This window comes from Ambystoma mexicanum, chromosome 14, assembly GCF_040938575.1.
Source record: "Ambystoma mexicanum isolate Mex_15411 chromosome 14, UKY_AmexF1_1, whole genome shotgun sequence".
NCBI lineage: Eukaryota > Metazoa > Chordata > Amphibia > Caudata > Ambystomatidae > Ambystoma > Ambystoma mexicanum.
In genome coordinates, this window is record NC_090940.1 from 12,188,079 (window position 1) to 12,202,441 (window position 14,363).

A 14,363-nucleotide genomic window follows, 5' to 3' on the forward strand; every position below is an offset into this window, starting at 1 on the left:
TTCCAGGTGTGAGCACTCAAGCTAGCGGAGATTGATGTGTATTCCAGGTGTGAGCTCTCATGCTACATAGGGGATTAATGCCTATTCCGGGTGTGAGCTCTCAGGCTATGCAGGGGATTAATGCATATTCCAGGTGTGAGCTCTCAGGCTACGCAGGGATTAATGCGAATGACAGGTGTGAGCTCTCAGGCTACTCAGGGGATTAATGCCTATTCCAGGTGTGAGCTCTCAAACTAGCAGAGATTAATGCCTATTCGAGGTGTGAGCTCTCAGGCTACGTGGGGGATTAATGTGTATTCCAAGTGTGAGCTCCCAAGCTACGCTGGGATTAATTTGTATTGCAGGTGATAGTTCTCAGGGTACACAGGGATTCATGTGTATTCCAGGTGTGAGCTCTCAAACTACGCAGGATTACTGTGTATTCCGGGTGTGAGTTCTCAGGCTACACAGGGGATTAATGTGTATTCCAGGTGTGAGCTCTCAAGATACGCGGGGATTAATGTGTATTCCAGGTATGAGCTCTCAAACTAGCAGAGATTAATGTGTATTCCAGGTGTGAGCTCTCAAACTAGCAGAGATTAATGTGTATTCCAAGTGTGAGCTCCCAAGCTACGCTGGGATTAATTTGTATTGCAGGTGATAGTTCTCAGGGTACACAGGGATTAATGTGTATTCCAGGTGTGAGCTCTCAAACTACGCAGGATTACTGTGTATTCCAGGTGTGAGTTCTCAGGGTACACAGGGATTAATGTGTATTCCAGGTGTGAGTTCTCAGGCTACATAGGGGATTAATGTGTATTCCAGGTGTGAGCTCTCAAGATACGCGGGGATTAATGTGTATTCCAGGTATGAGCTCTCAAACTAGCAGAGATTAATGTGTATTCCAGGTGTGAGCTCTCAAACTAGCAGAGATTAATGTGTATTCCAGGTGTGAGCTCTCATGCTACGTGGGGATTAATGCATATTCCAGGTGTGAGCTCTCAGGCTATGCAGGGGATTAATGCGTATTCCAGGTGTGAGCTCTCAAGCTACTCAGGGATTAATGTGTATTCCACGTGTGATATCTCACGCTACGCAGTGGATTAATGCATATTCCAGTTATGAGCTCTCAAAATACACTTGGATTAATGTTTATTCCAGGTGTGTGTTCTCAGGCTATGCAGGGATTAATGTGTATTCCAGGTGTGAGTTCTCAGGCTATGCAGGGATTAATGTGTATTCCAGGTGTGAGCTCTCAAACTAGCAGAGATTAATGTGTATTCCAGGTGTGAGCTCTCAAACTAGCAGAGATTAATCTGTATTCCAGGTGTGAGCTCTCATGCTACGTGGGGATTAATGCCTATTGCAGGTGTGAGCTCTCAGGCTATGCAGGGTATTAATGCATATTCCAGGTGTGAGCACTCAAGCTAGCGGGGATTGATGTGTATTCCAGGTGTGAGCTCTCATGCTACATAGGGGATTAATGCCTATTCCGGGTATGAGCTCTCAGGCTATGCAGGGGATTAATGCATATTCCAGGTGTGAGCTCTAAGGCTACGCAGGGATTAATGCCAATGACAGGTGTGAGCTCTCAGGCTACTCAAGGGATTAATGCCTATTCCAGGTGTGAGCTCTCAAACTAGCAGAGATTAATGCCTATTCCAGGTGTGAGTTCTCAGGCTACATGGGGGATTAATGTGTATTCCAAGTGTGAGCTCCCAAGCTACGCTGGGATTAATGTGTATTGCAGGTGTGAGTTCTCAGGGTACACAGGGATTAATGTGTATTCCAGGTGTGAGCTCTCAAACTACGCAGGATTACTGTGTATTCCAGGTGTGAGTTCTCAGGCTACACAGGGGATTAATGCGTATTCCAGGTGTGAGCTCTCAAACTACGCAGGGGATTAATGCCTATTCCAGGTATGAGCTCTCAGGCTACGTGGGGGATTAATGTGTATTCCAGGTGTGAGCTCTCAAGATACGCGGGGATTAATGTGTATTCCAGGTGTGAGTTCTCAGGGTACACAGGGATTAATGTGTATTCCAGGTGTGAGTTCTCAGGCTACATAGGGGATTCATGCATATTCCAGATGTGAGCTCTCAGGCTATGCAGGGTATTGATGCATATTCCAGGTGTGAGCTCTCAAGCTAGCAGGGATTCATGTGTATTCCAGGTGTGTTCTCTCAAACTAGCAGGATTAATGTGTATTCCAGGAGTGAGCTCTCAGGCTATGCAGGGATTACTGTGGATTCCAGGTGTGAGCTCTCAAGATACGCAGGGATTAATGTGTATTCCAGATGTGAGTTCTCAGGCTACGTGGGTATTTATGCCTATTCCAGGTGTGATCTCTCAGGCTACGTGGGGATTAATGCATATTCCAGGTATGAGCTCTCAGGCTATGCAGAGGATTAATGCGTATTCCAGGTGTGAGCTCTCAAGTTAGCAGGGATTCATGTGTATTCCAGGTGTGAGCTCTCAAGCTACGCAGGGGATTAATGCGTATTCCAGGTGTGAGCTCTCAGGCTACGTGGAAGATTAATGCATATTCCAGGTGTGAACTCTCAAGATACACAGGGATTTATGCGTATTCCAGGTGTGAGTTCTCAGGCTACTCAGAGGATTAATGCATGATCCAGGTATGAGCTCTCAAGCTACGTAGGGATTAATGTATATTCCAGGTCTGTGTTCTCAAACTAGCAGGATTAATGTGTATTATAGGTGTGAGCTCTCAGGCTATGCAGGGATTACTGCGTATTCCAGGTGTGAGTTCTCAGGCTACGCTGGGATTATTGTGTATTCCAGGTGTGGGCTCTCAAGCTAGCGGGGATTAATGTGTATTCCAGGTATGAGTTCTCAGGCTACGCAGGGATTAATGCATATTCCAGGTATGAGTTCTCAAACTAACGGGGAGTAATGTGTATTCCAGGTGTGAGTTCTCAGGCTATGCGGGGGATTAATGTGTGTTCCAGGTGTGAGTTCTCAGGCTACTCGGGGAATAATGTGTATTCCAGGTGTGAGCTCTCAAACTAGCAGAGATTAATGCCTATTCCAGGTGTGAGCTCTCAGGCTACATGGGGGATTAATGTGTATTCCAGGTGTGAGCTCCCAAGCTACGCTGGGATTAATGTGTATTGCAGGTGTGAGTTCTCAGGGTACACATGGATTAATGTGTATTCCAGGTGTGAGCTCTCAAACTACGCAGGATTACTGTGTATTCCCGGTTTGAGTTCTCAGGCTACACAGGGGATTAATGCGTATTCCAGGTGTGAGCTCTCAAGATACACAGGGATTTATGCGTATTCCAGGTGTGAGTTCTCAGGCTACTCAGGGGATTAATGCATATTCCAGGTGTGGGCTCTCAAGCTACCTAGGGATTAATGTATATTCCAGGTGTGTGCTCTCAAACTTGCAGGATTAATGTGTATTATAGGTGTGAGCTCTCAGGCTATGCAGGGATTACTGCGTATTCCAGGTGTGAGTTCTCAGGCTACGCTGGGATTAATGTGTATTCCAGGTGTGTGCTCTCAAGCTAGCGGGGATTAATGTGTATTCCAGGTATGAGTTCTCAGGCTACGCAGGGATTAATGCATATTCCAGGTGTGAGTTCTCAAACTAGCGGGGAGTAATGTGTATTCCAGGTGTGATTTCTCAGGCTATGCAGGGATTCATGTGTATTCCAGGTGTGAGTTCTCAGGCTATGCGGGGGATTAATGTGTGTTCCAGGTGTGAGTTCTCAGGCTACTCAGGGAATAATGTGTATTCTAGGTGTGAGCTCTCAAACTAGCAGAGATTAATGCCTATTTCAGGTGTGAGCTCTCAGGCTACGTGGGGGATTAATGTGTATTCCAGGTGTGAGCTCCCAAGCTACGCTGGGATTAATGTGTATTGCAGGTGTGAGTTCTCAGGGTACACACAGATTAATGTGTATTCCAGGTGTGAGCTCTCAAACTACGCACGATTACTGTGTATTCCCGGTGTGAGTTCTCAGGCTACACAGGGGATTAATGGCTATTCCAGGTGTGAGCTCTCAGGCTACGTGGGGGATTAATGTGTATTCCAGGTGTGAGCTCTCAAGATACGTGGGGATTAATGTGTATTCCAGGTGTGAGTTCTCAGGGTACACAGGGATTAATGTGTATTCCAGATGTGAGTTCTCAGGCTACATAGGGGATTGATGCATATTCCAGGTGTGAGCTCTTAAGCTAGCAGGGATTCATGTGTATTCCAGGTGTGAGCTCTCAAGCTACGCAGGGGATTAATGCCTATTGCAGGTGTGAGCTCTGAAGCTAGCGAGGATTGATGTGTATTCCAAGTGTGAGCTCTCATGAAACATAGGGGATTAATGCCTATTCCAGGTGTGAGCTCTCAGGCTATGCAGGGGATTAATGCATATTCCAGGTGTGAGCTCTCAGGCTACGCAGGGATTAATGCAAATTACAGGTGTGAGCTCTCAGGCTACTGAGGGGATTAATGCCTATTCCAGGTGTGAGCTCTCAGACTACGCAGGGATTAATGTGTATTCCAGGTGTGAGCTCTCAGGCTATGAGGGGATTAATTCGTATTCCAGGTGTGAGCTCTCAAACTGGCGGGAATTAATGTGTATTCCAGGTGTGAGCTCTCAGGCTATGAGGGGATTAATGTGTATTCCAGGTGTGAGCTCTCAAGCTAGCAGGGATTGATGTGTGTTCCAGGTGTGAGTTCTCAGGCTACTCAGGGAATAATGTGTATTCCAGGTGTGAGCTCTCAAACTAGCAGAGATTAATGCCTATTCCAGGTGTGAGCTCTCAGGCTACGTGGGGGATTAATGTGTATTTCAGGTGTGGGCTCCCAAGCTACGCTGGGATTAATGTGTATTGCAGGTGTGAGTTCTCAGGGTACACAGGGATTAATGTGTATTCCAGGTGTGAGCTCTCAAACTATGCAGGATTACTGTGTATTCCCGGTGTGAGTTCTCAGGCTACACAGGGGATTAATGCGTATTCCAGGTGTGAGCTCTCAAACTACGCAGGGGATTAATGCCTATTCCAGGTGTGAGCTCTCAGGCTACATGGGGGATTAATGTGTATTCCAGGTGTGAGCTCTCAAGATACGCGGGGATTAATATGTATTCTAGGTGTGAGTTCTCAGCGTACACAGGGATTAATGTGTATTCCAGGTGTGAGTTCTCAGGCTACATAGGGGATTAATGCGTATTCCAGGTGTGAGCTCTCAAGCTAGCAGGGATTCATGTGTATTCCAGGTGTGAGCTCTCAAGCTACGCAGGGGATTAATGCCTATTGCAGGTGTGAGCTCTCAAGCTAGCGAGGATTGATGTGTATTCCAAGTGTGAGCTCTCATGCAACATAGGGGATTAATGCGTATCCAGGTGTGAGCTCTCAGGCTATGCAGGGGATTAATGCATATTCCAGGTGTGAGCTCTCAGGCTACGCAGGGATTAATGCAAATTACAGGTGTGAGCTCTCAGGCTACTCAGGGGATTAATGCCTATTCCAGGTGTGAGCTCTCAGGCTATGAGGGGATTAATGTGTATTCCAGGTGTGAGCTCTCAAGCTAGTGAGGATTCATGTGTATTCCAGGTGTGAGCACTCAAAATACACTGGGATTAATGTGTATTCCAGGTGTGAGTTCTCAGGCTACGCAGGAATTAGTGTGCATTCCAGGTGTGAGTTCTCATGCTATGCAGGGATTAATGTGTATTCCAGGTGTGAGTTCTCTGGCTATGCAGGGATTAATGTGCATTCCAGGTGTGAGCTCTAAAACTAGCAGAGATGAATGTGTATTCCAGGTCTGAGCTCTCAGGCTATGCAGGGGATTAATGCCTATTCCAGGTGTGAGCTCCCAAGCTACGCTGGGATTAATGTGTATTGCAGGTGTGAGTTATCAGGGTATGCAGGGATTAATGTGTATTCCAGGTGTGAGCTCTCAGGCTACGCGGGGGATTAATGCATATTCCAGGTGTGAGCTCTCAAAATACACTGGTATTAATGTGTATTCCAGGTGTGAGTTCTCAGGCTACGCAGGGAATAATGTGTATTCCAGGTGTGAGGTCTCAGGCTACGCGGGGGATTAATGCATATTCCAGGTGTGAGCTCTCAAAATACACTGGGATTAATGTGTATTCCAGGTGTGAGTTCTCAGGCTACGCAGGGATTAATGTGTATTCCAGGTGTGAGCTTTCAAACTAGCAGAGAATAATGTGTATTCCAGGTGTGAGCTCTCAGGCTACAAAGGGGATCAATGCCTATTCCAGGTGTGAGCTCTCAGGCTACGTGGGCGATTAATGCATATTCCAGGTGTGAGCTCCCAAGCTACGCTGGGATTAATGTGTATTGCAGGTGTGAGGTCTCAGGCTACGCGGGGATTAATGCATATTCCAGGTGTGAGCTCTCAAAATACACTGGGATTAATGTGTATTCCAGGTGTGAGTTCTCAGGCTACGCAGGGATTAATGTGTATTCCAGGTGTGAGTTTTCAAACTAGCAGAGAATAATGTGTATTCCAGGTGTGAGCTCTCAGGCTTCGAAGGGGATCAATGCCTATTCCAGGTGTGAGCTCTCAGGCTACTTGGGCGATTAATGCATATTCCAGGTGTGAACTCCCAAGCTACGCTGGGATTAATGTGTATTGCAGGTGTGAGCGCTCAAGCTACGTGGGGGATTAATGCATATTCCAGGTGTGAGTTCTCAGGCTATGTGGGGATTTTAGCCTTTTCCAGGTATGAGCTCTCAGGCTACGCGGGGGATTAATGCGTATCCAGGTGTGAGCTCTCAGGCTATGCAGGGATTAATGTGTATTCCAGGTGTGAGCTCTCAAACTAGCAGGGAGTTCTCAGGCTACGCAGGGATTAACGTGTATTACAGGTGTGTGCTCTCAAACTAGCAGGGATTAATGTGTATTCCAGGTGTGAGCTCTCAGGCTATGCAGGGATTACTGCATACTCCAGGTGTGAGTTCTCAGGGTACAGAGGGATAAATGTGTATTCCAGGAGTGTGCTCTCAAGCTACCAGGGATTAATGTGTATTCCAGGTGTGAGTTCTCAGGCTAGGCAGGGATTCATGCGTATTCCAGCTGTAAGTTCTGAAGCTAGCGGGGAGTAGAGTTCTCAGGCTATGCAGGGATTAATGTGTATTCCAGGTGTGAGTTTTCAGGCTGCGCAGGGAATTAATGTGTATTCCAGGTGTGAGTTCTCAGGCTACGCAGGGAATTAATGTGTATTCGATGTGTGAGTTCTCAGGCTACGTGGGGATTAATGTATATTCCAGGTCTGATTTCTCAGGCTACGTGGGGGATTAATGTGTATTCCAGGTGTGAGCTCTCGCAATACACTGGGATTAATGCAGGTGTGAGTTCTCAAACTAGCGGGGATTAATGTGTATTCCAGTTGTGAGTTCTCAGGCTACGCAGGGATTAGTGCGAATTCCAGGTGTGAGTTCTCAGGCTGCGCAGGGATTAACGTTTATTCCAGGTGTGTGCTCTGAAGATACGCAGGGATTATTGCGTATTCCAGATGTGAGCTCTCAGGCTACGTAGGGATTAATGCATATTCCAGGTGTGAGTTCTCAGGCTACGTGGGGATTATTGCATATTCCAGGTGTGAGCTCTCAAGCTACGCAGGGATTAATGTGTATTCCAGGTGTTAGTTCTCAGGCTACGCGGGGGATTAATGCATATTCCAGGTGTGAGCTCTCAAGCTATGCAGGGATTAATGTGTATTCCAGGTGTGAGTTTTCATGTTGCGTAGGGAATTAATGTGTATTCCAGGTGTGAGTTCTCAGGCTACGCAGGGAATTAATGTGTATTCGATGTGTGAGTTCTCAGGCTACGTGGGGATTAATGTATATTCCATGTCTGATTTCTCAGGCTACGTGGGGGATTAATGTGTATTCCAGGTGTGAGCTCTCAAAATACACTGGGATTAATGCAGGTGTGAGTTCTCAAACTAGCAGGGATTAATGTGTATTCCAGTTGTGAGTTCTCAGGCTACGCAGGGATTAGTGCGTATTCCATGTGTGAGTTCTCAGGCTACGCAGGGATTAACATTTATTCCAGGTGTGTGCTCTGAAGCTACGCAGGGATTATTGCGTATTCCAGGTGTGAGCTCTCAGGCTATGTAGGGATTAATGCATATTCCAGGTGTGAGTTCTCAGGCTACATAGGGATTATTGCGTATTCCAGGTGTGAGCTCTCAAGTTATGCAGGGATTAATGCGTATTCCAGGTGTTAGTTCTCAGGCTTCGTGGGGGATTAATGCATATTCCAGGAGTGAGCTCTCAAGCTACGCAGGGATTAATGTATATCCCAGGTGTGAGTTCTCAGGCTACGCAGGGATTAATGTGTATTCCAGGTGTGTGCTCTCAAACTAGCGGGATTAATGTGTATTCCAGGTGTGAGCTCTCAGGCTATGCAGGGATTACTGCGTATTCCAGGTGTGAGTTCTCAGGCTACGCTGGGATTAATGTGTATTTCAGGTGTGTGCTCTCAAGCTAGCAGGGATTAATGTGTATTCCAGGTATGAGTTCTTAGGTTACGCAGGGATTAATGCATATTCCAGGTGTGAGTTCTCAAACTAGCGGGGAGTAATGTGTATTCCAGGTGTGATTTCTCAGGCTATGCAGGGATTAATGTGTATTCCAGGTGTGAGTTCTCAGGCTATGCTGGGGATTAATGTGAACTCCAGGTGTGAGTTCTCAGGCTACTCTGGGATTAATGTGTATTCCAGGTGTGTGTTCTCAGGCTATGCAGGGACTAATGTGTATTCCAGTTGGGAGCTCTCAAACTAGCAGAGATTAATGTCTATTCCAGGTGTGAGCTCTCAAACTAGCAGAGATTAATGTGTATTCCAGGTGTGAGTTCTCAGGCTACGCAGGGATTAATGTGTATTCCAGGTGTGTGCTCTCAAACTAGCGGGATTAATGTGTATTCCAGCGTGAGCTCTCAGGCTATGCAGGGATTACTGCGTATTCCAGTGTGAGTTCTCAGGCTACGCTGGGATTAATGTATATTCCAGATGTGTGCTCTCAAGCTAGCGGGGATTAATGTGTATTCCAGGTATGAGTTCTCAGGCTACGCAGGGATGAATGCATATTCCAGGTGTGAGTTCTCAAACTAGCGGGGAGTAATGTGTATTCCAGGTGTGATTTCTCAGGCTATGCAGGGATTAATGTGTATTCCAGGTGTCAGTTCTCAGGCTATGCAGGGGATTAATGTGTGTTCCAGGTGTGAGTTCTCAGGCTACTCAGGGATTAATGTGGATTCCAGGTGTGATATCTCACGCTACACGGGGGATTAATGCATATTCCAGGTATGAGCTCTCAAAATACACTTCGATTAATGTGTATTTCAGGTGTGTGTTCTCAGGCTATGCAGGGATTAATGTGTATTCCAGGTGTGAGCTCTCAAACTAGCAGAGATTAATGTGTATTCCAGGTGTGAGCTCTCAAACTAGCAGGATTAATGTGTATTCCAGGTGTGAGTTCTCAGGCTATGCAGGGATTAATGTGTATTCCAGGTGTGAGCTCTCAAACTAGCAGAGATTAATGTGTATTCCAGGTGTGAGCTCTCAAACTAGCAGAGATTAATGTGTATTTCAGGTGTGAGCTCTCAAACTAGCAGAGATTAATGCCTATTCCAGGTGTGAGCTCTCAGGCTACGTGGGGGATTAACGTGAATTCCAGCTGTGAGCTCCCAAGCTACGCTGGGATTAATGTGTATTCCAGGTGTTAGTTCTCAGGCTTCGTGGGGGATTAATGCATATTCCAGGAGTGAGCTCTCAAGCTACGCAGGGATTAATGTATATCCCAGGTGTGAGTTCTCAGGCTACGCAGGGATTAATGTGTATTCCAGGTGTGTGCTCTCAAACTAGCAGGATTAATGTGTATTCCAGGTGTGAGCTCTCAGGCTATGCAGGGATTACTGCGTATTCCAGGTGTGAGCTCCCAAGCTACGCTGGGATTAATGTGTATTCCAGGTGTTAGTTCTCAGGCTTCGTGGGGGATTAATGCATATTCCAGGAGTGAGCTCTCAAGCTACGCAGGGATTAATGTATATCCCAGGTGTGAGTTCTCAGGCTACGCAGGGATTAATGTGTATTCCAGGTGTGTGCTCTCAAACTAGCGGGATTAATGTGTATTCCAGGTGTGAGCTCTCAGGCTATGCAGGGATTACTGCGTATTCCAGGTGTGAGTTCTCAGGCTACGCTGGGATTAATGTGTATTTCAGGTGTGTGCTCTCAAGCTAGCAGGGATTAATGTGTATTCCAGGTATGAGTTCTTAGGTTACGCAGGGATTAATGCATATTCCAGGTGTGAGTTCTCAAACTAGCGGGGAGTAATGTGTATTCCAGGTGTGATTTCTCAGGCTATGCAGGGATTAATGTGTATTCCAGGTGTGAGTTCTCAGGCTATGCGGGGGATTAATGTGAACTCCAGGTGTGAGTTCTCAGGCTACTCTGGGATTAATGTGTATTCCAGGTGTGTGTTCTCAGGCTATGCAGGGACTAATGTGTATTCCAGTTGGGAGCTCTCAAACTAGCAGAGATTAATGTCTATTCCAGGTGTGAGCTCTCAAACTAGCAGAGATTAATGTGTATTCCAGGTGTGAGTTCTCAGGCTACGCAGGGATTAATGTGTATTCCAGGTGTGTGCTCTCAAACTAGCGGGATTAATGTGTATTCCAGGTGTGAGCTCTCAGGCTATGCAGGGATTACTGCGTATTCCAGGTGTGAGTTCTCAGGCTACGCTGGGATTAATGTATATTCCAGATGTGTGCTCTCAAGCTAGCGGGGATTAATGTGTATTCCAGGTATGAGTTCTCAGGCTACGCAGGGATGAATGCATATTCCAGGTGTGAGTTCTCAAACTAGCGGGGAGTAATGTGTATTCCAGGTGTGATTTCTCAGGCTATGCAGGGATTAATGTGTATTCCAGGTGTCAGTTCTCAGGCTATGCAGGGGATTAATGTGTGTTCCAGGTGTGAGTTCTCAGGCTACTCAGGGATTAATGTGGATTCCAGGTGTGATATCTCACGCTACACGGGGGATTAATGCATATTCCAGGTATGAGCTCTCAAAATACACTTCGATTAATGTGTATTTCAGGTGTGTGTTCTCAGGCTATGCAGGGATTAATGTGTATTCCAGGTGTGAGCTCTCAAACTAGCAGAGATTAATGTGTATTCCAGGTGTGAGCTCTCAAACTAGCAGGATTAATGTGTATTCCAGGTGTGAGTTCTCAGGCTATGCAGGGATTAATGTGTATTCCAGGTGTGAGCTCTCAAACTAGCAGAGATTAATGTGTATTCCAGGTGTGAGCTCTCAAACTAGCAGAGATTAATGCCTATTCCAGGTGTGAGCTCTCAGGCTACGTGGGGGATTAACGTGAATTCCAGCTGTGAGCTCCCAAGCTACGCTGGGATTAATGTGTATTGCAGGTGTGAGTTCTCAGGGTACACAGGGATTAATGTGTATTCCAGGTGTGAGCTCTCAAACTACGCAGGATTACTGTGTATTCCAGGTGTTAGTTCTCAGGCTACACAGGGGATTCATGTGTATTCCAGGTGTGAGCTATCAAACTATGCAGGGGATTAATGCCTATTCCAGGTGTGAGCTCTCAGGCTACGTGGGGGATTCATGTGTATTCCAGGTGTGAGCTCTCAAGATAGCTGGGATTAATGTGTATTCCAGGTATGAGTTCTCAGGCTACGCAGGGATTAATGCATATTCCAGGTGTGAGTTCTCAGTGTATTCCAGGTGTGAGTTCTCAAACTAGCAGAGATTAATGTGTATTCCAGGTGTGAGCTCTCAAACTAGCAGAGATTAATGTGTATTCCAGGTGTGAGCTCTCATGCTATGTGGGGATTAATGCATATTCCAGGTGTGAGTTCTCAGGCTATGCAGGGGATTAATGCGTATTCCAGGTGTGAGCTCTCAAGCTACTCAGGGATTAATGTGTATTCCAGGTGTGATATCTCACACTAAGCAGTGGATTAATGCATATTCCAGGTATGAGCTCCCAAAATACACTTGGATTAATGTTTATTCCAGGTGTGTGTTCTCAGGTTATGCAGGGATTAATGTGTATTCCAGGTGTGAGCTCTCAAACTAGCAGAGATTAATGTGTATTCCAGGTGTGAGCTCTCAAACTAGCAGAGATTAATGTGTATTCAAGGTGTGAGCTCTCATGCTACGTGGGGATTAATGCATATTCCAGGTGTGAGCTCTCAGGCTATGCAGGGGATTAATGTGTATCCAAGGTGTGAGCTCTCAAGCTACGCAGGGGATTAATGCCTATTGCAGGTGTGAGCTCTCAGGCTATGCAGGGTATTAATGCATATTCCAGGTGTGAGCACTCAAGCAAGCGGGGATTGATGTGTATTCCAGGTGTGAGCTCTCATGCTACATAGGGGATTAATGCCTATTCCAGGTGGGAGCTCTCAGGCTATGCAGGGGATTAATGCATGTTCCAGGTGTGAGCTCTCAGGCTACGCAGGGATTAATGCGAATGACAGGTGTGAGCTCTCAGGCTACTCAGGGGATTAATGCCTATTCCAGGTGTGAGCTCTCAAACTAGCAGAGATTAATGCCTATTCGAGGTGTGAGCTCTCAGGCTACGTGGGGGATTAATGTGTATTCCAGGTGTGAGCTCCCAAGCTACGCTGGGATTAATGTGTATTGCAGGTGTGAGTTCTCAGGGTACACAGGGATTAATGTGTATTCCAGGTGTGAGCTCTCAAACTACGCAGGATTACTGTGTATTCCAGGTGTGAGTTCTCAGGCTACACAGGGGATTAATGCGTATTCCAGGTGTGAGCTCTCAAACTACGCAGGGGATTAATGCCTATTCCAGATATGAGCTCTCAGGCTACGTGGGGGATTAATGTGTATTCCAGGTGTGAGCTCTCAAGATACGCGGGGATTAATGTGTATTCCAGGTGTGAGCTCTCAAACTAGCAGAGATTAATGTGTATTCCAGGTGTGAGCTATCAAACTAGCAGAGATTAATGTGTATTTCAGGTGTGAGCTCTCATGCTACGTGGGGATTAATGCATATTCCAGGTGTGAGCTCTCAGGCTATGCAGGGGATTCATGCGTATTCAAGGTGTGAGCTCTCAAGCTACTCAGGGATTAATGTGTATTCCAGGTGTGATATCTCACGCTACGTGGTGGATTAAAACATATTCCAGTTATGAGCTCTCAAAATACACTTGGATTAATGTTTATTCCAGGTGTGTGTTCTCAGGCTATGCAGGGATTAATGTGTATTCCAGGTTTGAGTTCTCAGGCTATGCAGGGATTAATGTGTATTCCAGGTGTGAGCTCTCAAACTAGCAGAGATTAATGTGTATTCCAGGTGTGAGCTCTCAAACTAGCAGAGATTAATGTGTATTCCAGGTGTGAGCTCTCATGCTACATGGGGATTAATGCATATTCCAGGTGTGAGCTCTCAGGCTATGCAGGGGATTAATGGTATTCCAGGTGTGAGCTCTCAAGCTACGCAGGGGATTAATGCAAATTACAGGTGTGAGCTCTCAGGCTATACAGGGTATTAATGCATATTCCAGGTGTGAGCACTCAAGCTAGCGGGGATTGATGTGTATTCCAGGTGTGAGCTCTCATGCTACGTAGGGGATTAATGCCTATTCCGGGTGTGAGCTCTCAGGCTATGCAGGGGATTAATGCATATTCCAGGTGTGAGCTCTCAGGCTACGCAGGGATTAATGCGAATGACAGGTGTGAGCTCTCAGGCTACTCAGGGGATTAATGTGTATTCCAAGTGTGAGCTCCCAAGCTACGCCGGGATTAATGTGTATTGCAGGTGTGAGTTCTCAAACTAGCAGAGATTAATGTGTATTCCAGGTGTGAGCTCTCAAACTAGCAGAGATTAATGTGTATTCCAGGTGTGAGCTCTCATGCTACGTGGGGATTAATGCATATTCCAGGTGTGAGCTCTCAGGCTATGCAGGGGATTAATGCGTATTCCAGGTGTGAGCTCTCAAGCTACTCAGGGATTAATGTGTATTCCAGGTGTGATATCTCACGCTACGCGGTGGATTAATGCATATTCCAGGTATGAGCTCTCAAAATACACTTGGATTAATGTTTATTCCAGGTGTGTGTTCTCAGGCTATGCAGGGATTAATGTGTATTCCAGGTGTGAGTTTTCAGGCTATGCAGTGATTAATGTGTATTCCAGGTGTGAGCTCTCAAACTAGCAGAGATTAATGTGTATTCCAGGTGTGAGCTCTCAAACTAGCAGAGATTAATGTGTATTCCAGTTGTGAGCTCTCAGGCTATGCAGGGGATTAACGTGTATTCCAGGTGTGAGCTCTCAAGCTACGCAGGGGATTAATGCCTATTGCAGGTGTGAGCTCTCAGGCTATGCAGGGTA